We start from the raw sequence: 24,519 nt of genomic DNA on the forward strand, positions 1-24,519 counted from the left end.
AGGCTAGCCTCAAACTCAAAGAAATGCCCCTAAATCTGTCTGTCTTTGCTTCCAGGTGGCTGGGATTAAAGGTCCTTCCATACCCAATTGATTTGTTCTCTTAAAAGAGGAAGCCTGAATCACCTGTATTTTTCTTGAACTATCTGTGTTTTCTCCTCTTCCATTCAAAGCCGCAGTGACTTCCTGCCTCTAAGCTTCTCCCTTGGCTCAGGTGGAGCGGCTCCATTGTTTATATTGTTATGGGAATACGCTAGGATGGAACACAAAATGTCACCATTAAAATGTTTATTTAGAATTCTCTACTACACTGGGTCATGTCCAAAGGCAAGCGTAATTTAACCATGCGAGAGGGTAAAATGATGAGACACAGAATACAAATAATATGTGATGATTAACTGTTATTAGCCATCTGCTCAAGAAATCTGTCCAGATATCACTGAACTTGCCTAGCAAGCACATTTTTTTTTCCTTGACATTTTCAAAACACCCTTGACATTGAACTCCGTGTTCATAGCCCTAAGACTTAGTGGTCAGGCAGAAACTTGTTTTGAAACACTTTTAAAATCATTTATGTATTTGTCGGTGTGTTTATGTATATGGGTAGGGTATGTCTAGGCCAGTGGTTCTCAACCTGTGGTTTGAGACCCCTTTGGGGGTCAAATGATTCTTTCACAGGGGTTGCTTAAGACTGTGGGAAAATATAAGATATTTACATTATGATTCATAACAGTAGAAAATTATGCTCCACCACTGGATTATCCATGATAGAAGTCAGATCCTTAGACTTAGCAACAAGCCATCCTGCTTGCCTGCAAAACTTTTCTTTAAAAAAAAAAAATCAGGCAAGATGTTTGATCATTGGGAGCCCAGACTGTAGACAACTTGATATTAATTTCATGTTCTTCTCCTTAAGAGTTATCTACAAATTATCTAAAAGTTATACAATTCTGTTCTGTAGAGAATGAGAGCACATCTTTATTATTATTATTATTATTATTATTATTATTTATTGCTAAGTGGTAAAAAGCAGTTATGTTTTGCTAGCAAGTTCATTGAGGGTCCACATAGGCAAGAGACAATTTTCAGACAGCGTAGAGAGCTGTGTAGTTTGGGGAAGCTTCCTTTAATCTGGGACAAATAGTGTCCTCCATCCTTGTATAAGGACTCTACTTGGGTCGAATCCTCTGGTTCTCATCACTGAAATAGCTCAGTGGGAAAAGAGGGGGTGGTAACAAGGACAACGGAAGAGACGTCTCAGAGCTTGATGGAGAGAGAGCCAGGGAGGTGCCGAGCGTAGATGGAGCTGGAAGGGAGATACGGAAAATAAACACAATTCTGAGTCCTCAGCCCTGTAATTATTTAAGTTGAGATAAACGCGAAGGTGAATGTTCCTTTACCTCCCAGAGGTCACCTGTGATGACCTCAAGCCTTCCACCTCCACACTTGGAGCCGCCCGCGAGGTCCTGATGTGCGCCTAGCAGTGCTCACTAGAGAGACCTGGGTCAGAGTGTTCCAAAGGCAAAGGTCCGCGTTCGGAACTCTTAGTTTGCTTTACGGATCTCACCCTTTCTTTCTCTTCTGCAGGCGCCGTTAATTTAAGACTTGTTTTGCTTTCCTCCACTGCCCGAGTGTACCGTTGGTCTCACTGCATTCTCTGATGCACTTCTAATACTCACATCTGAGTCCTGAGAAAAGTTTCCAAGGACCTTTCTTGCCCCTCATAGCCACTGGTCGATGACCCTGGGTAGTCCATCTGGGTTATAGTTATCAAGCAACTCTGTAATAAAACTCTGTGAGATGTTCAGGCTTTATATCACCTTGCACTATCCTAACACTCTCTCTAAGAGCCTTCCACTACACCTTGTTCTCAGCTCGTTCCAAACTTGTCATGAGGTTTGAAACTCGGGAGCTGTTTTTACAGTTACACGAGACATCGTGTAGAAGGTCACTAAGGCAAATATGATTGCGTGTACCTGCGATCTCAGCACGTGGAAGGCGTAACAGGACGATTGCTGAGGGTGAGGCTAGCCTGGGCTACAGAGTACACTGTTTCAAGGCAAAAAAAAAGGAAAGAGGAAAAAAAGTCACTGGATTTGAGATGTTTTAATGTGTTTGTGGCACACATATTGCTATGCTATGGGTCAGCCACAAACCGTCAGGCAGCTAGGACTATCTAGATCTGTTTGTTTTAGACTGTCATTATCGAAGCCTAGAATCCAAGGGCAGCTCAGAAAGGCACTGATGTTAGAGCCTCATGCTCACACGATAACTTCTGGTTTTGTTTTCATAACAATATGTTTTGAATATAGTATTTCACGTCTAGGGTTGTTTGAGAAATAACGCATTGAATTTAGTTGTCCGAGGTGTTCAGCAGTCTGCTGTGCGCTGACTACAGGACTCTGTAGGTTCTGTGGGTTGGATTTTACTCCTTGTGATTGGGGACTATGCTTTCTTTTTCAAAATGTTCCCATAGTTTACACCACTTCATTTCTAGTTGCAGAGCCTGGAGTAACTTTTCTTTCTAGATACTTCACACCAAGTTGACTACCCTGCACAAAGTTCACCAGCTGGGCGTATCTCCCAGGAGTTCTGGGTATGGTCAGCCCCCACCTAACCCACAAGGATGTAGGTAGATAAATGATTTGCTCAAGGAAAAGTTGTCATAAAAAGGGCAAAATGTTCCAGAATCCTAGGGCTGAAAAGTGTTTGTTTGTTTGTTTGTTTGTTTTCTTTTATTTTTCTTACGTATACCACCTTTGATCTTGTTTTCCCCTCCCCAGCTCTCCCCACCTTCTCCTCACCTCCCTCCCCACCTACTGGTTTCCTGTTAGATACCATTATTATGTCTAAAGAAGAGAAATAAGGTATTGTAGGCACATTGTGCTCTGACTTGGTATTCTGGGTCATGTCGGGGCACATACAGAGGAAATTCACAGACATGTGACATCACTGAAGAGATCTTTGCTCTGGTCATACAGTGTCCCAGAGCTGGAGAGCTGGTGGTTTAGGGTTTCTGCTTTATTAGGCCCTGTGACCCTTCAGCAAGAAGCTTTCTTTAAATGACTTAAGAAGACATTATTCTGTAAGAGATGATGCATACCCTAAAAGAGGAGATTTGGAATTTTATATGTTATAAAAACAGTGCCGTCCTCTGGATATGTAATATATGAAATTTAAAATCATTGAGGAGGCATGACTTTTAAAAAATTAAAAGAATCGAATTAACTGACAATATATTTTATTTAACTGATATACAATACAATTTCAGCATGTAATAGGTATAAAATTTAATAGTGAATTTTCCCCTGTATCAAATCTTCAAAATCTAACCTCTGTTTTATCCTTATAGCCAATCCTAACTTGGACTCGGCAGTTTTCAAGAGTTTGCTAGTCACATGTTTCTAGTAGCAAGACCAACCTAGTAGCCAGCCTTAGCTCAGTTATAATCTCCCGAGAGCATCTATACAAACATTCTTACATCTCAGACTACAGTGTCTATAAATTTTGCTTGGGAAGAAGGATCCCAAATTGCTGCTCCTTTCTCAAAACAAGTCATTAAACATCAGGTTGAAGTTCAGATTTCATAGTTGCTGTGTGTGTGCATGTGTCTTATAAGTCTCATCTCTCCCCAGACTTTGTATATACTATTTTTAGGTGGCTTGAATGAGTTTGATACCAGTTTCCCTATTTTCTTTGCCAGAATGCAGTAGCCTAACCTACCCAGTTTGAGCCAATTTGAAAATGTGGGCTCTGGCAGTCTTTGCTTGTAAACGTGTGCTACTGTTTTCCTGGAGGGCCTTAAAGCATCTCTTAAGGAAGAAGAGACAATCATCTGCTTCCAAACAGGAACCAGTTTGCTTTTAAGCCTGGTGATTGATAAGATCCTTTAATGGGACTATAAAGTGCATGAAGCCAGGTGATTAATTGTTCCTCCATCAAAATGTTAAACTCCTTACCAAGTCACTCACTCTCCATTCTTCCCTGATAAATATTTTGATCATGAGCATTATAATGTCAAAATTATATTTAAGTTTTATCATAGTATTATCATAATGTTAAGATCTTTAATAAAAATATCTAGATAATGCATTATAGTATACAGATACATTTAATAGCTGTTGTCTTTTTGTTTCTAGATCTCTGATTATACCAGAGAGTGACCAGTTGGCATGCAGACAGACATTAATGGTAGTTTTATATGAAAATATAAATTCCTTTTGCTACAGTTATTTTGCCTTTTGGAAACGCTTACCAAGATAGTTAATAATTTACCACCCCAGTATTGATACAAGATACCTGTGAGACACACCTGTTCTTGCTGCCCGTATTCACGTTCCATGGTGGCAGAGCAAGTCACCGCAAGCTTATGAGCAATAAACTAAGCTCATTATCTCGGAGTTCAATCAGAAGCCTGGGCAGGATGTATTCAGTTCTCTGTTCAAGATCTAGCAGAGATAAAATTAAGAGCTATTTCAGCTTCGGCTGGCATCTAATTTGAGATTTAGATTTCTCTCTCTCTCTCTCTCTCTCTCTCTCTCTCTCTCTCCTCAATTTTAATTTTTTTTCAATGCTGGGAGTTGAATCTGGGCCTTGCACATGCAAAAGTTTCCCTATATTACACTATATCTTCAACTCTAGATTTGCTTATTACATTAAGATACACATGCCATTAGTCCTAGTACTCAGGAGGCAGAGGCAGGCAGATCTACATGAGTTCGAAGCCAGCCAGGTCTACAAAGTGAGAGTTCCAGGATAGCCAGGGTTGCACAGAAAAACCCTGTCTAAAAACAAAAACAAAAACAAAAACAAAAACAAAAACAAAAACGGTAAATCAAAGGCAAGATCTCACAGAGTTGCTGAAGCCAGCCTTAAACTCACTCTGTCCTAGGTAGGCTGTAGCTAGTGACCCTTCCGGCTCAGCCTTCCCAGGTCTGGGATCCTTGACTATGATACCATAGCTAGCTTACCGTTATCTTTCAAGAATATGTGACCACTGGCTGAGATCATTTCCGTCCAGCTGTCAAACTTAAATATCTGCCATTTGAAGCAAAACCCTAAAATGGTAAAAAGCCTCAAATCTCCTCTGGGAAAGGGCACATTTCTTCTTTCAGGCTCTCCCATAAAGTCAGACCCTTTTATCAACTGAAAGGAAAAGATTTAAGAGTTTTAGTTACACCCCTTTAGTCTTGTACCACAGCAGGAAGTGGAGATGTGAGAGCCATCTTAAATCCTCCCCGTCAAGACCTTCCCTTGCTCAGAGCAACTCTCTTCACTGATGGTTGTTGGAGTTGGAGTTCCATCTTGCTGGGGGCTGTCTGAACAGAACAAAGCCAAGCGTCCTAGTAGTGGGGCTTCAGTGGGGAGTCAGAAGAAGAAACGTAACTTGACCTTTCATATGAGCTATAGGAAGAAGGTATTTGGGAATTGCTAGGTGAGGTATAGGGAATTTTCTCCTTGGGCCAGTTCTTTGCTGTGGTTGTGGGAATTTCTCCTGAAGGTGAGTCTTGAACCCATGTCTCCAGCCCATCCAACAGTTCTCTGTACTGCTTTTATATTTATTGTTTCTCAATAAATCAAAAATATCTGAGGCAGACTGTGGCATTTTCAGAATAGGCCCAATTACACAAGCTCTAATATTCTTTGGAGGAATTCATATCTCTCTGATAAGATGGAACTCAATCACATGTTCCCTGATGATAAAAATTAATGTCTGTGTTACTAGACAGGATTTTGTGTACATTCATCTTTTATTATTGCCTCATTTCCATTTTCCAGTACATGACTAGTTGAAACATGTTTTTTTTAAATATAGCCAGTATCCAAACAATTGTTTCTGAATTTTATGCCTTAAATATAGCTGAGATGAGATTTCTCTTTATTCATGTTGCTTCCCTTCCTTGATTCACACTGATACTGAGATAGGTAAAGAAATATTGGTAAAGAACTAAGTATGACTCACTCTGTATGATGCTTAGGATTGCTATTGAGCTTGAGATATTAAAAATCAAAATTGATTCTAGTTTTAATAATAGACTCTAGTATTAAAATGTTTCTCCTAGTAAAGTGTTTGCCCTTTTTATTTATTTTTTTATTCTTTTATTTTTTATTTTAGTTTTTTGGGGGTCAAAGAGATTATTGCTCCTGCTGTCAGGTACTCTCTCACAGCAATGCAACAGTAACAAATATTATCATTTGTTGGGAGTGGTAAGAGATGGTTGATATCATAGACACACAGTCTGTGCCAGGATATAGAGGTGACCTGGTTCCCTGATCGTGACAGTGAGCTGATATATTGGTCTTAGCATATCTCAAACATCTGAAATTGGATCCGCTATCTCTTAATTAAGTAAGTTGCTGATCTATGGTTTTTTTTTTTTTTAAAAAAAGAACTAAGCACAAGGTTAACTGAATCATTCAGAGTTTATTTCAACCTAAGCATTAGGACAGTTGAAAACCACTGCTGTACAACCACTTGCAAGTAGCCAAACCAGAAATACTCATGGAATCTTTAAGTGAACAAAAAATAAGAAGCTTAGAATTTGGGGCATTATATATGATAGCAACTATCATTACATTTATCCAGTAAATTTATATAAGTGCTGGGCTGGCAAGAGTGGCAGCTGTCCACTACAACAGCCACTATAAGAATCTATTGAACACCTTAGCATATATCCATATGTGAACCATCCACCTACTGGGTCTGCGGAGCCTTTAATGCCTCAGTGTCCGGATCTCCGATACCTAGGTGTTACTTTTCATACTGAAGGGACGTGAAGGTTCACAACCAAATGACTGTTAATTAGGAGACTGTCTGGAATTGTCCCCGCTCTGTGTAATTATAAAGGATCTCAAAAATGGAAGAGGGAGGCAAAAGCAGGTCAAAGTGGTGACACATTAGAGGGACTCACCTCACTTTGACTAGCATTAAAAACAGGAGGTGGAAGGCAACAAGGTGACAAAGGTGAGTGTGCAAATCTGGAAGTTGGGAAGAGTGAAGAGACTGCCTGCTCAGCCTACAGCAAAGATTCGAGCCAGCTGTTGTCTTACTTTCAGGTGATGCATTGGATCAGAGTTGATGCCTTAATCATAACCAGATGAGACCTGTTTTACAGATGATGATAAAACAGGCAAAAGGCACCAGGCTTGACTCTAATCCTGCTCCCCCATCCTGTTATAATAACTCCTTTTTTTCTTTGCCAGTTAGATAGTCTTCATTGTCAACTCAGGTACATTTAGTTCCTGATGTACAGAAGAAAAACAAAGGAAACCATTTTCGAGCATTGTGCTTATGATAATTTGTCATAGCAGCAAGAAAAGTGACTTCTATACTAGGAAATTAATTCTAATTGTTAAGAATATAAGAAATGACATGCCCTCTTTTTTGAAAAGGAGAGTCTAATAAAACTAAATAAGTTCACAATATACCTGTGCTAGTTTAATTTTTATCTGCTTAGCACAAACTAGAGTCACTTGGGAAGAGGGAACCTCAATTGAGAATATGCCTCCATCAGATTGGTCTGTCTGCGGGGACATTTCTTAACTAATATTAATGTTGAAGAACCCAGCCCACTGTGGGCGGTGCTAGCCTTATGCTGGTGGTCCTCATTCCTGCAAAAGCAGGAAGTGAGCCAATGAACAGTGTTCCACTGTGGTTTCTGCTGGAAGTCCCTGCCTTGAGTTCCTACCTTGGTTTTCCTCGATGATGGACTCCAACCTATAAGATGAAGTAAAGGGAAAGCTCTTCTCCAGAAGTCTTTTGGTAAGTCCTCTATCACAGCAACAGAAAGTGAGCTGCAGAACCCCATTGCAGGCTACAAGTAGAGAAATAGAAAATATGAGAGACTGAGATAGCAAAATCTTTCCACAGGGGAAAAAAAAAGTATGATTGATATAAACCCCCCAGGTGTAACAGCAAGCTTTAAAAGTGTTTACAAACCTCCTATTGATAGGAGGACAGAATTTGAGACTAGGTGACACATGAGAGTTGAATAGATAGGATGATGAAGGGTCTGGTAAAGCTACTGTAAGCTTAGGCTTTTTACAGCTAACAGTGGACCATCATTGGAGGGTAGAAAATGAAGAGACTGGGTTTATATGTTGTATTGCTTTTCTGTTGCGGTGACCAAATGCCTAATAAAAGGCTAGGAGAGAAGTATGTCTCTTGGGCTGTGGTTTGACAGGGCAACATTCCCATTCCTGACGGGATCGGGAATCAGAGCACAGGGAAGGCTGGGCTGGCATTCACAAGTCTTTTTCCATTTATGTCCGTCTACAGGATGATGCCCCTGCCCCCCATATTGAAGATTAAGCGTCCCATGTACAGGGTGGGTTTCAAATTCTCAATTAAATCTCTCTGGAAACACCTTTGCAAACATGTGCTTCCAGGTGGTTCCAAAATCCAGTTGAGTTGACAATGAAGGCAATCAAGGGTGAAAAAAAAAATATATATATATATGAAAATAATATATATGTATATGTATGTATGTACACACATACACACACACACACACACATATATACATACTGGCTGATTTTGTGTCAATTTGACACAATCTGGAGTTATCACTGAGAAAGGAGCTTCCGTTGAGAAAATGTTTCCATGAGATCCAGCTGTAAGGCATTTTCTCAATTAGTGATCAAGAGGAGAGGGCTAGCCCATTGTGAGTGGTGCCATCCCTGGGCTGGTAGTCTTGGGTTCTATAAAAGAGCAAGCTGAGCAAGCCAGGGGAGGCAATCCAGTAAGTAACATCCCTCCATGGCCTCTGCATCAGCTCCTGCTTCCTGACCTGCTTGAGTTCCAGTTCTGACTTTCTTTGGTGATGAACAGCAATGTGGAAGAGTAAGCGGAATAAATCCTTTCCTCCCCAACTTGCTTCTTGGTCATGATGTTTGTGCAGGAATAGAAACCGTAAGACAATATACATACATACATACATACATACATACATACATATTTGTGGATATATTATAACAGAAGGGATATGGTGGGTTTTGCCTATGATTCTAATACTTGGGAGTCTGAGACAGGTGGATTACTATGACCTCAAGGCCAGCCAGGACTACAGAATGAAGCTCTATCTCTGACATCGCGTGGTAGACAGGCTGCATCCAGCAGCAAGTAAATCGATTACAATGCTATTTGTCGAATGACCTCGAATGGTAATCTAGTGACACAGTGTGAAATGTCCCGAAGAGGCAGCAGGATGCAGGGGTGATGGGAGTCCCAAATTGGAGTCTGTCGACTGGATCAGATGCTCTGGCACAGACACTACTCTGTGTAGCAAGAGACGATCCCTGGAAGCAGTAACGTGATATGGCTGTTCCTTTACTTCAGCCTTATTACAGTCATCATCATCTCTATTTTGACACTGATGAGGACACAGTGCTGACAGAAGCCATCTCACAATGCATGTATCCATCAATGGATCTGCTGTTGGCAAACATCGCAAGGCAAGAAGGACCTCATCCCGTTCACCGGCTTAGGGGAACACTGTAGTGAGTTCTCTTACATAAAGCCTTGCAGGTTCTCTCTCATGTATGAACCTTCAAAACTGCTTCATGGCTATGGAGAGCCAGAAGAGCTCGTGACACTCAGGAGGGGACAGAAGATCTCCTGACCCCCAGCAGGAAGTAGAAGGCCATCTTTGTAGTTGTGAGATGAAAAGCTTCAAAGAGATGCTTTGAAACTGACCCTGATAAAAGACGTCTTAAAAGCATGACTGGAAGAAAACATCTAATAAAAAAAAAAAAGCATGACTGTATGTCCAGTAGAAGATAAAGGATACATTTGATTGATTTTAACGTCTTTTCTTAAATGACTGACGGGCAGCACTATCCCACATGGAGGAACTAGTTTCTCTCATCAAGTTCTGGAGCCCACAATAAGGTCTGGAGCTTGGTTCCAGCTGAAACAATTTTTGTCTCTTTGTAAGGGTCAGCCATTGTTTTAAATCCAATTATCCTGACTTTCAGGATGAGAAAACAGGCTGAGAAAGCCCGAGACTCAAACTCAGTCATGCCTGACTACACAGCACATTGTTTTAAGCATTCTGTCATAGTGTGCTTATGAGTTCGGTGGAAGAGTCACCTGATCATATCCAAGAAAAAGAAAAAAGAAAAATACAGGAATGAAGTTCAAGAGAGAAATTTTGCCTCCAGACGCCCACTTACCCATCACTGGCATTTAATTTGCCAATGACAGTGGTAGGGTGCAGTGACGTCACTTGGTGAGGCTCGTAGGTTTCTACTGCTGCCATAAAGCATCATGACCAACAGCAACAAGGGGAGAAAAGGGTTTGTTTTATCCTACACTTCCAGGTAACAGTCCATCATTGAGGGAAGTCAGGGCAGGAACCCACAAGCACGAGCTGATTGCAGAGGCCACAGAGGAGTGCTGCTTACTGGCTTGCTCCCCTTGGCTTGCTCAGCCTGCTTTCTTAATATCCGAGAACCTCCTGCCCAAGGGTCGTTTAACCCACAGTGGGCAAAGTTCATTCCCACGTCAATGACTAACTTAAAAAGTGTCCCACAGGTCTGCTGACAGGCCACTCTAATGGAGGCATTCCCTCAACTGTGGTTCACTCATCTCCAAGAACTCAAAACACAGGACAGGCAGCGACTTTCAAACCGGTGAAAAATAGCTACGTTGACAGCGACCCACTACGCACACACTCTAGTGTCTCGTAATAAACATAACTTGTTAGGTATAGCACATTCTATTACTCTCAGTTTTATCTTCCTTATGTAATTCTACTTAATTTTTAAGTGCCCATCAGGCTGAGTACGTGATCCTAGAAAGGACTCTCCTGTGGAATTAAAATCTTATTGCTTCTAGTAATCGGAAGCAGAGAGTGTGCTAACTGGTGATCATTATTGGCATAGACAAATGCAATCTTGCCAGCCTATTGTTAACATGTAGATATGTGGCTTAAACAAAACTTTAGTTTTGAAAGTCTGAACTTTCCTGTTGTTTTGAGAAATGGTAAATCTCTGCTAATACGAGTAGTATCCATTGGCTGGAGCTGACAGAGCCAAGAAGCAGTTGCTCCTGCTTCTCCATGGGTTCAGCCATTCTTTACCTCCTCGACACGGAATATCGGCAGCCATTTAAGCCTGGACCTGTGTGTGTGTGTGTGTGTTGGTGAAAAATATTTTGTTACTGAGCATATGATGGGAATCTAAAAATAAGAGAGCCGTGTGGTTATCCTCTCCTAACACCTGTTTTGAGTATCTGTATCATCTCTCGGATCTCGGAAGCACTCAGTCTGTGACTCATGGAGTAAGGGTGGAGGGATGGGAAAAATTCACAATAGAAGGGGAAAAGTGCCCTAGGAAGATACTAAAAGCAGCAAATCTGTGAGACTAAAATATTAAAACTTCAAGGGTCAAGAGCATCCAGTACAGGCTGAGTGGATTTTTAGAGACAAGGGAATATGCGAATCTAATTAGCAAAATCTGCCAAGGAAGATTCTAATCTCTCCTGGTGATTCATCTACGTCTGAGCCCTGCTGCTGACAAGAAGAAACACAAGTCAAGGATTTGAAAGGGTATGGGAGGGGAGGGGAGGAGATGGAGGGGGAAGAGAGAGGGAGAGGGGAGTCGAGGGGAGAGGAAGGGGGAGGGGAAGAGAGAGAGGAGGGGGAGGGGAAGGGGGAGGGGGAGAGAGAGAGGAGGGGGAGGGGAAGGAGGAGAGGGGAAGAGAAGGAGAGGGAAGTAGGAGGGAAGAAGAGAGGGGAGAGGAAGGAGGAAGGGGAGAGGGAGAAGGACAGAGAAAGATAAAGAGAGAGAGAGCAGTTACTCTCATCTGGAACAGTGTATCCATGATGGAACAGGGCCGCAGTGGACGCTGTCTTAAAAGGCAGTTGGGACTGAGCAGTCAGTCTAGTATGAGTTTAGCCACTCACTGGAAGATCTCAAATTCTTTCTCACTTGTGGGTCCAGCTGGCTTTGTTCCTAAGTTCAAATACAGCCTGAATCAGGGTACATGGTAACTCATGCTTTTAGTCCCAGAATTCAGGAAGCCAAAACTGGAGGACTTCTATAAGATCTAGGGGAGCTTAAGTAGGCTACACCCCTAACACTCGCAGACAAGCGCAACCCAACAACCAAGTAATGTGGGGTGTGACAATATTCTTTTTTTTTTTTTTCCAAGACAAGGTTTCATTATGTAGCTCTGGTTGTCCCAGAACCCAATATATAGGCCAGGCTGTCCTCAGACTCCGAGATCTGCCTGTCTCTGCTTCCCAAGTGCTGGCATTACTCGGTTATGACAGTATTCTTAATCTTTGAGTCTTAAGAAGTCTCATCTACTGTTACCCATGGTAAATCCTAGGTAAGTCTTAGTCTGTTGGGCATGCTAGTAAAAAAAATAGACCACAGGCTAGGCAGTTTATAGAAAATAGAAGTTAAATTTTCTTAGTTCTAGGTACTGAAGTCTAAAATCAAAAGCTTGGGAAGATTTGGCAAGCAGTTGCTTATTGATTCTTAGTTGGTACCTTCTTTCTGGGTTCCGGTATGGCAGAGGTGGGAAGAGATCTTTTCATTGGGTCTATTATTATTATTATTATTTGCAAAACCTTGTCTTGTCTTCTTCTTTCTGATGCTAGAATTCGAACCTAGTGTTTTGCACATGTTAATGGAGTAATCTACCACTGTCTCTTGGCCCAAGACTTGGATTTTATTTTATATTATTTTATTTTAAAAATAAGGGCACTAGTCTCTTTCCTAGGAATTCCAATTTCTTTTCCTTTCTTTCTTTTTTTTTAAAGATTTATTTTTTTTTATATGAGTACAGTGCAGCTGTCTTCAGACACAACAGAAGAGTGCATGGGACCTCATTACAGATGGTTGTGAGCTATCATGTGGATGCTGGGAATTGAACTTAGGACCTCTGGAAGAGCAGTCAACGCTCTTAACTGCTGAGCCATCTCTCCAGCCTGAGGAACTCTGTTTTCGTGCTCTATTTATTCTCCAAGCCCCTGCCCCTTTATTCCATCACCCTGGGGATTAGAATGTCAGTGACTACATTTTAGAGGAGTAACCACAGGCACTCTGCAAAGCAGAGGCTGGCATCCTCTCATTAACCCTTGACAGGCGTCAGGTTAGACAGGGAAGTCATTTACATCGGGCGTTACCTAGAGCTGTACCCACAGTGCTGCCAAGCATTTTAGAGAAAATTGGAGATGCTAAGTTTTAACTGTAGCTTGGTGGGGGAAAAAAAGTAAAAACTGACTCAAGAATTAACAACCGAATGTCAAATTAGAGGACTTGATGAAAAGAACCAAAATAAGCCTGCTGCAATTTCCACTAAAATACCGAACTCTTGCCCCAGACTTAAACTAATTTTGAAAAGGATTTCAACCCTCGAAGTGTCTTTTGGATTCAATAATAAAGGAAGAAGAAGAAACAAAGAGGAAAGACAGGCGATTCTTGCTTAAATGTCTCTCTCGGAAACCAAAGAGTGTTGACTTCTTTGTTCTGTCAGTTCCCCAGGGAGCAACAGAAGCTGCCGCACCTCTGCTGTTGTTCTGCCAGGAAGCAGAACACAAAGAATGGCTTCTAGCCTGGTGCAGGCAGTCTCTCTTCTTTCTTCTTTCTATTCCCCGATGAGCTGAGCCTTTAAAAACAATCTTCCCACTGTGATTCTCTTGTGTCCCAAACCACAACCCATGTTTATTCTTCATATGTCATGGTTTGTCAACGGTTTACCTTGCTAGCAAATCAGAAGGAGGGCTAATTTTAAACCCTCACAGACTGATGAAAAGGCCTCTGATTCTTAGACTGTAGACGACAAAGGTACTAAAATAGTATAAGAATAACTTTGCCCAGAATAAATATATGTGGAACATCCTGTGTGTTAAATAGCTAGGATCAATCAAAACTCTAAGACCTACGATTTTTACGATGACTGAAATAATACATATAGATAGTATAGATATATTACATCTATAATAGTATAGATATATTAGGTGCAGGAAAACTTGATTTTCCTGCAGAGATATTATAAAGTAATAAGTAGGATATAACCAACATGATATTTAAGAGGAAAATGTAGACTAGTTTATTAGTCTAAAGAGCATCTCTCTTCTCTCCCAGTTCAGCAGTCGTCTCTCCAATTCTATGAATGGAGGCCCATACTGAGTAGTTAAGCTGTCAATCTTTTCCATATGAATCATGAAACCAAGAGAAAATGGGAGATCCTCAGAAGGACCCAGAAGATGCAAGATTTTTATTTCTAAATTATGTAGGATAACAAGATGAGCAGACAAGACCATGAGAGTCTAGAGCCCATAGCAAGAAGTCCAGGGAGCTCCCGTGGGCTTGAACATGTTCTTCCACAAATTCAGGGACTTAATAGCGTGGATGGTGCTGTTAAGATAGGGGACCGTGAAGAGATGAGGCCTCTTCTTCTCTGAACAGAGCTAAAGGTTGTGAACATATGGCTCAGATCCTTGCTTGAGAAGGGGAAACAAAGAAGCAAGAACAGTAAGTGTTCAGGCTGGTGATGTGTGTGTGTGTGTATGTATCACTCAGCATCAGCAGGGTATCTGGTGGTCATAAAGGGCAGGGCCAAAGCATCATTGCTCTGACCAGGCCATTCCTCGGTGTCATTTTGGTGCTGATTCTGGCTATTTGGTTTGAACTCCTATTCTTCTCTAAGCATGTATTCAGCAATCCTGGCTCTTTTGTGAGCCCTTGACAGAAGCAGTCACACTCTCTCTTTCTCTCTTTCTCTCTCTCTCTCTCTGTTTGTGTGTGCCTGTGCCTAAATGTGAGGAAATATTATATGGAGTTGGCTTACATGATTATAGAAGCTAATAAGTCCTCTGCCTCCACAGGCTGGAGAAATTTTAGTCTGAAGCCAAAGAGGTTTGAGACCCAAGAAGAGCCAGTGTCCAGCTGGAGTCTCAAAGGAAAATGCCAATATCCCAAGACAGTCAGCTAGAAGCCTTTTCTCTTTCTTAGCTTAGGTCTGACATTTTGTTCTATTTACACCTTCATCCAATTGGATGAACCTGCCTATATTGGAAGGGAAAGCAATCTGTTTTGATCATTCTACCAATTTACACATTAATCTCATGCAGAACCACTCACAGAAATATGACAAATATCTGGACACAGAACAGACTGGGCAAATTGAAGTATAAAAAATAGCTAGCATTATCTTTCAACAGACTCCTTTCTGTTTCAAATGGCTAGACTTGGTTTCTGTTGTTTGCAATGATATCTTGATTGATCAGTTACAGAGATGAACTTTATGTAAAAATCAATTTTACGGTTCTCATACTGTATGACAGTCACTGTCCTAGATGTTATGAACATCTAGAGAATGAATATGATTCTCAAAATGTTTGCCCTTATAGAGTGACAGTTCCGTAAGAAATGCAAGCACAACAGAAGAAACATAAATTAATAAAACAATGTCAGCTGTCAAAAAACAGAACCAGTAATAGGTCAATGGGAATTAAGGAGGAAGCAGGGCTGGATGAGTTCGCATTACCAGGTTAGGAGAGCTCTCTGCAAAGATGCTAGGTGAGACCTGTGTGTGAGAAAGAAGGCAACCATGGGAAGGTCCAGGGAAAAGATGATGCAGGCAGAGAGCAGCCGCCCAACAGTTCTCCTGTGGGAAGAGATTGGTGTTTCGGCCATTAAAAGGATACTATAGTCTATCAAGGTGTGAGAAAGGTCGATAGTTGAAGATGGAGTCAGAGCAGACATATATAGCTTTTGCCAGCTATAAAAATAACCCAGATTCTCTCTATAGATTATCGGTAGCCACTTGGGAGTTTTAAGTAAAGGAATGAAACCAATTCACATGTAGAAAGAACATCTTGAAGATTTTTGGAGATATATCATGAAAGAACAGAGTGGTAGCCAGTTGGTGCTAAGAATAAGATGCAGGAGCCCAGGTGACCTGGAACGGGCACTAGGGTTCTCTGACAGGACTTTTTGTCTCAGCTATCCCAGATGAGAAAACACAGCAGAGGCGGATTGCTGAAAGCAGTTCATCTTGTCCTTCAGCAAAAAAACAGTTCCTATTAATTCAAGGGCACCGGGCACCAGAACCACCATGTAAATGCTTGAATAATCACTTCCATTTCCAAGCAATTGAGAAGGTCAGTGCAGTATTCTTTGTTCAATTTTGTGTAATTTTCCATTCCATTCAGCTGAAATAAGCAAGCAGGCAAACATTACCACTCAATTTTTATTTTGATTTTTTTTTTTAAGCTTGGTGCTAGCAAGAGAATATAATGCCCCGAGAAACACAATTCATTTTCCTCCCACTGAGCTATTTCCTTCGTTAATTCAAGGTTTCATGACAAAGAATGTTTCCTTGAGATGATTAAAAAAAATAATGTGCCAACACCAAAAACAAAAAACCACCATCTAAACAGCTGTCCTAATCTGGAATACATATGCACAAGTGTTCAGTACAGTTTGTGTATATTTAAACAAGCTGATATTTTGGAAACACATTGCCTGGTGTTCACTCACGTTCTTTATAATAAACCCAGGAAAGCCAACAAAAGCTATCAACCACAAATGCTGATTATATATCACTATTTATTTGATCCTGTTAATACCTCTGTGAAACGACTTCTTATCTTAAAAAAAGAAAGAACAGGGGAGAACAGCTTAAGCAGTCATTCATTCTTACAGTGCCCTTCATGATGATGCACAGTAGTTTTAGTCCTCTTTAAAGTTCTTAATGGGGAAGCAAATGAGATAATTAGGACATTATCTAATTAATAAATTGACTTACATGCATCATCTCCACATATACCTGGTTTCACCTTTAAGAAAAATGATTGGTAAGGTTGGTCAGGTGGTTGTCGATCCAGTTAACTTAGCTTTCAGTCCACTTTAAATGAATTGTTCAGTAAAGGCTTCAAAGACACGCGATTCATTTTCACATGTGTCGAATGCTTTAAGCTCACCTTGCATGTTAGATCTTGGCAGAATCAGGTTTCCATTGCTCGTAGTGAAAACTCATGCTATTGTCAATTCAATCCTAGGCAGAAGATCAGAGTTTTGTGTTACTAAAGGAACAGACCTGACTTTATGGAAACCCGATTCTCAGATACTGTTATCAGACTGGTCAAGTTTATTAATGCTTTGGGGTCAGACAAGAGTCCTGCATGAGAAGATCTATAGCCTGTTGATGAAGATACTTCAAATGCTTAATAAATGTTAAATAGTTTCACCAAGAATAAATTTGTGTCTCTGGCCCCCAAATAGTTTTTTTTAACCTGTTTATGATAATTTTCCTGCAATCGTCAATAAAACGAAAAGCCTAAGATCCCCACCCCCACATGCAGTCCCATTCTGCCCTGCTTAATCTTATAAACATTTGACACCACATGTATGTTCATCGATTCACTTAGAAATATGTATATGAAGAAAGCTAATATCACTATTAAAACTCGCCTATGTAATAAGTGATATGTAGTTATAGAAATCTCTAGGAAAAGAAATGAATAAAAATTAAGGGTTACATATTCATAGCAACAAAAAAATGACATTCCTAAGGGTTTTGATATCTCTTATGTCTTTCCCTTGAGTAGTTTTTTTTCCCACAAAATTCAGATTATGTTCTCTATCCAGTTTTATAGTCTGTTATGTATCTGTAATTATGACATTATTATCATTTTGCTATGTAGCTATAGTATTATATTATTACTTTTCTAATCATTATGTGTTCTTTGAATTGTTTCAATTCTTTGTATTATCTACATGATACAAACTAATCTTTTGAATCTACACACTATAGTAATTCTCCACACAGGGAATATATTTTTGGCGTGCATATGTGTGAGTGAGTGTGGTGTGCATGTATGAGCATAGGCGTGCATAAACATGTATGGAGAGGCCAGATGAGGTCATGGCTTGTTCTCCATCACTCTCTGTCTTACTCCCTTGAGATAAGATCCCTTATTGAAACTAGAGCCAGGCTGGCTAACTAGCAAGTCTCCGGGAGCCTCACAGAGCTGGGCTTGGGCCATACTGGCTTTCTACATGGATGCTGGGATTTGAACTCAGGTTCTTTGGCTTTTATACCAAGCACTCTTACCCTCTGAGCCAGTGATTCCCAAACTTCCCAATGCTATGACCGTGAATACAGCTCCCCATGCTGTGCTGACCCCCAGCCATAAAATGATATCATTGCTACTTCAAAACTGTAATTTTGCTGTTGTAAATTATAATGTAAATATTAGGTGTGCAGTTTATCTGATGTGAGACCCTCCAGAGGAGTTGAGACCCACAGACTGAGAACTGCTTTAAGCCATCTCCTTAGCCCCAACATACATTTTTAAAGGTTCTTGCTGTATTGTGACGAATTTCTGGTTTTTTTTCCCCATGAAAGTTGTAACTGTTTGTCCTTTTAACAGTCTTCAGTGAGTCACCCACAAAATAACTACAAAATTGATAACCAAAAGTAGCATCTAATTATGGGTTTGATTTGTTTTTTTTTTTGTTTTTGTTTTTGTTTTTTTTTATGGTTTTTTTTTCAAGACAGGGTTTCTCTGTGTAGCTCTGGCTGTCCTGGAACTCACTCTGTAGACCAGGCTGGTCTCAAACTCAGAAATCCACCTGCCTCTGCCTCCTGAGTGCTGGGATTAAAGGCATGCGCCACCACGCCCAGCTTGATTTGAATTTTTATCTACCAGAGTAGTTAGGACTTTAAAAATATATCTATTTTTTAATCACATTTCCTCTCTGCTTTAGTTGTCTGTGTATTTTGAAATTTACTGAGATTTCACATTGGAGATTTCTAGTAAAACTGGGACAATCTAGTGTTTGAACATTTGGTACCACCCACCTATAAATTGTTTGTAATGCCTGTCCCCCCAACTCCCACCTTTTTTTTCTCTCTCTCTTTTGAGACACAGTGCCCAAGAGGGTCTTGAACTTATTCTGCAGCCAAGGATGGTCATGAACTCCTGGCTCTGCTGCAGCCTCTGCCTCCCTAACGCTAAGCTAAGATTACGGTCATTAGCTGCCACGCTGAGCTATGTGGCGCTAGGGATCAAACCCAGGCCCCAGGCACACTAGGCAAGCACTTTCCCCGATCACCAGCTCCCAGGTCTTAAAATTCAGACTTGGATTGTCTAATCATAATATTTACAAGTCATTTTTGAAACGTTACATTCTAAAAGAACACCAATTTCATTACTGAGAAATAGAAAGTTGTGTTTTTAAGGGTTCTTTGGAGACGAAAATTTCCAATGAATCTTTTAGTTTTGCTTAGAAAGACATTTGGTTTTATGGTTTTGGTTTTGTTTTGTGGTTTTTGAGACAAGTAGTAGTCAAGGCTGTCAACAAACTGATGACAATCGCCCACCTCAGTCTCCTGAATACTGTCGTCACGGCTGGCTTGGTTCAAACAGTTAAATGATTCATTTATTGTCGCTATTTTAGATAGTTTAGCTTACCAACCTTATTTTGGTTTTGTTGTGGATTTTGTTGTTGGTGGTGTTATCCTTGACTACCTAAAAGAGACACAGAACAACCTGTCTTAATGTGGTTGCTCCTAACTTTTTCTTCTCTTTATAAATGTTTTGGTACAACATTGTACATTCTGCATATCGTGGGTTCATTCTAGGAGAAAGCTTGTCCTGTGCGTCGTAGGTTACAGAAGTCAGTGCTTCGAGTATTTGTGGGGTGTTACTCTGAATCCGAGAAATGCTACTCGAGGTTTTAGACACTCTCACATACATGCTCAGAAGCGATGCTTTCTGTGCTAGCTATCATTCATCGTACTCAAAGCTCCACTGTTGCTGGCTTGACTGCTTCATCTAGAAAGCACCAAGAAGCCCGATCTCTTGCTATGATCTTCTGCAATCCTGTGTGGACATCTGAAAAATCCCTTTTTGTCTAACAGAGTGATGCTATTCTAATAAGGTTTTTTAAAGCGCGTGGTGGTCCAGTTTCAAGTTTGGTGTAGCAAATGTACTAGCAGCTGAAGAACATACCTTTAGTCCAATACTGCAGGAGAAAGGACTGGACTTGGGTTCATAGTGTCCTCTCCTCTCTGCTGTTTACTGAGTTGAAGGTTCTGGTGCATTTAAAAATGATGGACAGCCATAAGTGTCTTCTCACATGCCTGATCTTGTGCTGGTTAGCCAGAAAGTGTCCTTGTGTGATACCTATTTATATATTCTTGCTATCTGATACCATGCCTCTGACTTTTTTCTATCGTGCTATTCATGACTATAACACTCCCAAAAAGCTTTCTTTAAGCCCTCCCTTTCTTTCCTTCCCCTTGACTCACATAGTTACTAAGACTAAGTCATGCCTATGTTCTTTTTATCATTTCCTCCCAGGGCCCAGGGCTCTGCTCTGGAATGCTAACTTGGGATTCCTAGGAGGTGCTAGGAAACATTGTTTAGGGAAGTAGGAGAAATGCTAGAACCACTAATTATGTTTAATTTGATCTCACCTTAAATTGTTTCTTTGTTTTTACTTTATAGGGTACATACTATAATCATGATAATACAGGTATAGTTTAGCAATAAATAAATACTCGTATTTATTAAGTGGCCCATTCATTGGGATGTGCCAGAGATCTGGTGATTTCTGTGCTGCAAGTTAATTGGGAATGCACTTCAAATCAACACCTATGGGGAATAAAGGGGCCGGGATTGCATCATGGTTCATAATATATTTAGCAATATCTCTAGACATACTGGCATCTGGTAGGTGGAGACTTAAGTCACTACTAAATACCCTATAATAAACAGTGTAGCCATCATAATAAGAGATTAGCCAGCTCAACCGTTGATAGTGCTGAGACTGTGAAACTCTGAGGGAAAAGGAGAAGCTGAGTGTGGAATCAGAAGCAAAGCCGGAGAGTCGTGGAGTTGACAAGGTCATTACAGTGTCTTCCAAGGGTGGCCTGGGACCAGTGGGCTGGTCGTTCAATACCAAATGACCATGGGAGAGAAGCATGACCTGAGAAGGATGGCTCCCTTTGGTCTGCCACAACCCCGAGAAAAACGAAGCTCTGAACAGTCAGTCAGCAGGAACAGATACAAGAAAATGGAGGCTGCCCCTCTGCAAAGACTGCGGAGGAAGATGCTGAATGGTGACCCACCATAGTGGCTACTGTAGAGGACTAGCCTGGACTAGCCTAGACTAGCCTGGACTAGTCTCATTGCTCTTGAAGCAGCATGTCTAAGCGTTGCTATCTTTACTTTAAGTTTTTAAAGTCTCTTGGCACAGGGTCTCATACAGCCCAACTTGCTATGTAGCTGGCCTTCTACTTCTGACCCTCCTGCCTCTGCTACCCCATGCCGAGGTCACAGCTATGCTCCATCACAGCCAGTTTTTTTTTTTTATTGCGTTTCTATATTTTAAAAGATTTATTTTGCCACTTTTAATTATGTGTATATGTGTGTTTGGGGACAGGCACATGTGAGTACTGGTGGTCCCGGAGGTGCCAGAGCATCCAATCCCCTGGAACCGGAGTTACAAGCAGTTGTGAGCCACCTGATGTGGGTGCTAGAAACTATTTATCCCCTGAGCCATCTCTCCAGCCTACGGCATTTATATTTTATGTGTATGTGTGCTCACATACTCATGCATGTTCCTGTGGGGTGATTGCATGAGTGCACGTGTGTATGTGTGTGTGTGTGCGCGCGCGTGTGTGTGCATGTGTGTACACATGTGTATATGGAGACTAGAGATCAACGTCAGGTGTTGCTTTTTAAGAGTTGTCCATCGGGGCTGTTGAGATGGCTCAGCAGGTCAAAGCACTGACTGCTCTTCCAAAGGTCCTGAGTTCAAGTCCCAGCAACCACATGGTGGCTCACAGCCACCCGTAATGAGATCTGAAGCCCTCTTCTGGTGTCTGAAGACAGCTACAGTGTACTTATGTATAACAATAAATAAATCTTTTAAAAAATAAAATAAAATACAAGAGTTGTCCATTGTGATCTTTGAGACAGGCTCTCTCACTGGCTGGCTGGCCAGAATGTCATTCTGTTTCTACCTTCCCAGCATTGGGTGGCAAACGTGTAGCCCCGTGTCTGACTTTTTTTTTCATGGGTTCTGGGCTCAAATTCAGCTTCTCGTTCTCCTGTGGCAATAACTTTACCAACCAAGCTATCTTCCCAGACCATTTTATTGGATTCTTTCTTCTTCTTCTTCTTTTTTAGATTTATTTATGTTATGTATATGAGTGCTAATCCCAGTCTAGATGGTTGTGAGCCACCATGTGGTTGCTGGGAATTGAACTCAGGAGATCTGTAAGAGCAGCCATTACTCTCAAGCACTGAGCCATCTCTCCAGCCCCTTTACTGGATTCTTAAGACAACTCCACCTTAATGCAGTATATTATGATGTTTGATATGTGTTCATAAAATGATTAAAGAGAGCTGAGCTAACCGAGAGATTATCATCTCGTTGGTGATGAAGACATTTAAATCTATTGGCAGCAATAGATTTAATGTACTGTGGTTCATTACAGCCATCACTCCAAGCAATCGATTCCTGAAGCTTCCTCCTCCCATCGGTCCTTCAGGGTTTCTTGCCTGCGGGATCCTCTCTGTGACGTCTCATTGTTCGTGGATCTCATTGCTTCTTACAGTGATTCCGGGTGGAAATGAAGAGTCCATATTCAACCCATCAGCTCTCCAATGCGTGCGTTTCAGAACGTTCATCTCCCACGCCCTGTGACGTGTTCCCCTCCGTCTCCCCTGTGCTCAGTCTCCCCTTGTATTCCACCTCTCCCAGAATCCTGCCTCGGAAGCCTTTGGTGGACTTCGTGCTGGGGAAAGCACAGGAAGGTACACATGGCACTGGTGGAAGAGTTTGCCTGGCACATCGTAGGGGCTATAAATCCAACAATGCTACCTCACCTCATTTTCAGTTTTCCTTTCAACTGGTTTGTTTCCCTTTCTCAAAAATGCTGTCTCCGTTCTGGTCACCGCAGACGTGTGCCAAGGAATAGAATTTAAGTATAGCACCATCGTCTGCCTCCCACCTTACCTTCTGCTTTCCTCTCTCTGGATCTGGTGGTGCTTCTGGCATCTTCCTCCCATTGGGCTAATCTTTAGCTCATGACCCCTGGTGGCTTGAAGTCTGGTTCCCTTTACTTCCCTAACTTTGCTTTTCCAGAGGCATTTGTATATCTAATTTTGTGACATGTCTAAGTCTCTTGCTCATCTTTTTAGCATATTGCCTGATTTTTGCCTTACTTACCTTTTTAAAAATCATTTTATTTTACATGCGTGAGTATTTTGACCTCATGCCTGGAAGTTCCACCACGTGCATGCAATGCCTGTGGAGGCCAGAAGATGAAGTTAGATTCCCTGGAACTGGAGTTACAGGAAGTTGTGAGTCACCACGCCCAGAACCAAATCCAAGAGCAGACACTCCTCTTAACTGCTGAGTGATCACCCCAGCCCCTTTGTCTTATTGGTTTGAAGAATTTCAAAATATGTATTTCGGGTACACTTCTAATTAGTTATACACTCTGCAAATATCATCTCTGATGTCTGAATTCTGAAAATGTCTTGATAAAAAGAATTTTTCGATATGAATATAACCTCAACACATCATCTTTTCTTCTATGGTAAGTTCCTTCCATGTCCTGTTGAAGAAAGAAAAAAAAAAACCTAGATTACCTGGTTTGGGTTCAGGCAAACCTGGAGAGAACTGAGACGTTCTCAATTAAACAGAGGGATGGAAGAGAAGAGAGGAGAAGAGAAAGAGGAGAGGAGGAGAGAGAAGACAAAGAATAGAGGAGAGGAGAGGAGAGGAGAGGAGAGGAAGAGGTTGATGGAAGAAGACATGAGGGAAGAGAAAGGGATAGGAGAGGAAAGGAGAGGCTGAGTAACTCAAGGAAAGGAGGGGAAGAGAGGAGAGGGACAGGAGGGGCAATGGGGGAAGAGGAGAGGAAGAGAGGAGAGGAAGGGAGGGAGGGTCTAGCTTCTAACATCAGCCTTCTATGTCTTCTTGTAGAGAGTTAAAGCTTTTGTGTGTCATATTTCAGCATGAGGTCTACTGGGAATTCATTTTGTATGTGTTAGGAGACAGGCAATTAAGATCCTGTTTGGTTTCCAAATGGATGTTCCGCTTAGCCGGAGCCATTAATCACCGAGGAGTTTCCTCCAGGAGTCTTCAGCACTTATTTAATATCAGCTTTCCACACACAAGTTCCTTCTCCTTTTCTATTGTCTTTTGTTGGTGTAGTTGTCTACATCTATTTCCTTAATTACCACCAATATCTAGTCAGTTTTGATATCAACTCAAGCAAGCCATAGACCTTGTTTCTCCTTTTCATACCTGGGTTGATAATATCGGTTGAGTGTCATTTTCATTAATTTTTGGAACCAGCTTACAAAGCTGCAGGAAGGTCTTTCTGCTATTCTGCTTTAGCGTGTTGAAAATCGCATTCCCTCCATATGTGTCTCTCGTTTTACTATTTCCAGTTAATCTAAAAACATTTCATAGATTTCCTGCCAGGAAGTCTTGCGCATCTCATTCTAAAGAGAGTTATTGCTTTCTGTACCTAGT

General features: G+C 41.2%; 1 long non-coding RNA gene across 1 annotated transcript; it reads right to left on the minus strand.

Moving 5' to 3' along the window:
* Nucleotides 1–271: 271 nt before the first annotated feature.
* On the minus strand, nucleotides 272–20,127 carry Gm20758 (predicted gene, 20758). Its single transcript, NR_046029.1, has 6 exons — nucleotides 19,974–20,127; nucleotides 16,938–17,011; nucleotides 7,686–7,811; nucleotides 4,310–4,445; nucleotides 1,398–2,046; nucleotides 272–1,303 (listed from the first exon to the last, which is right to left on the minus strand). It is a non-coding gene; the product is annotated as a predicted gene, 20758 (long non-coding RNA).
* Nucleotides 20,128–24,519: the final 4,392 nt, after the last annotated feature.

The sequence above is a fragment of the Mus musculus genome, chromosome 10 (genome assembly GCF_000001635.26).
Source record: "Mus musculus strain C57BL/6J chromosome 10, GRCm38.p6 C57BL/6J".
In the NCBI taxonomy this organism is placed as follows: Eukaryota; Metazoa; Chordata; class Mammalia; order Rodentia; family Muridae; genus Mus; species Mus musculus.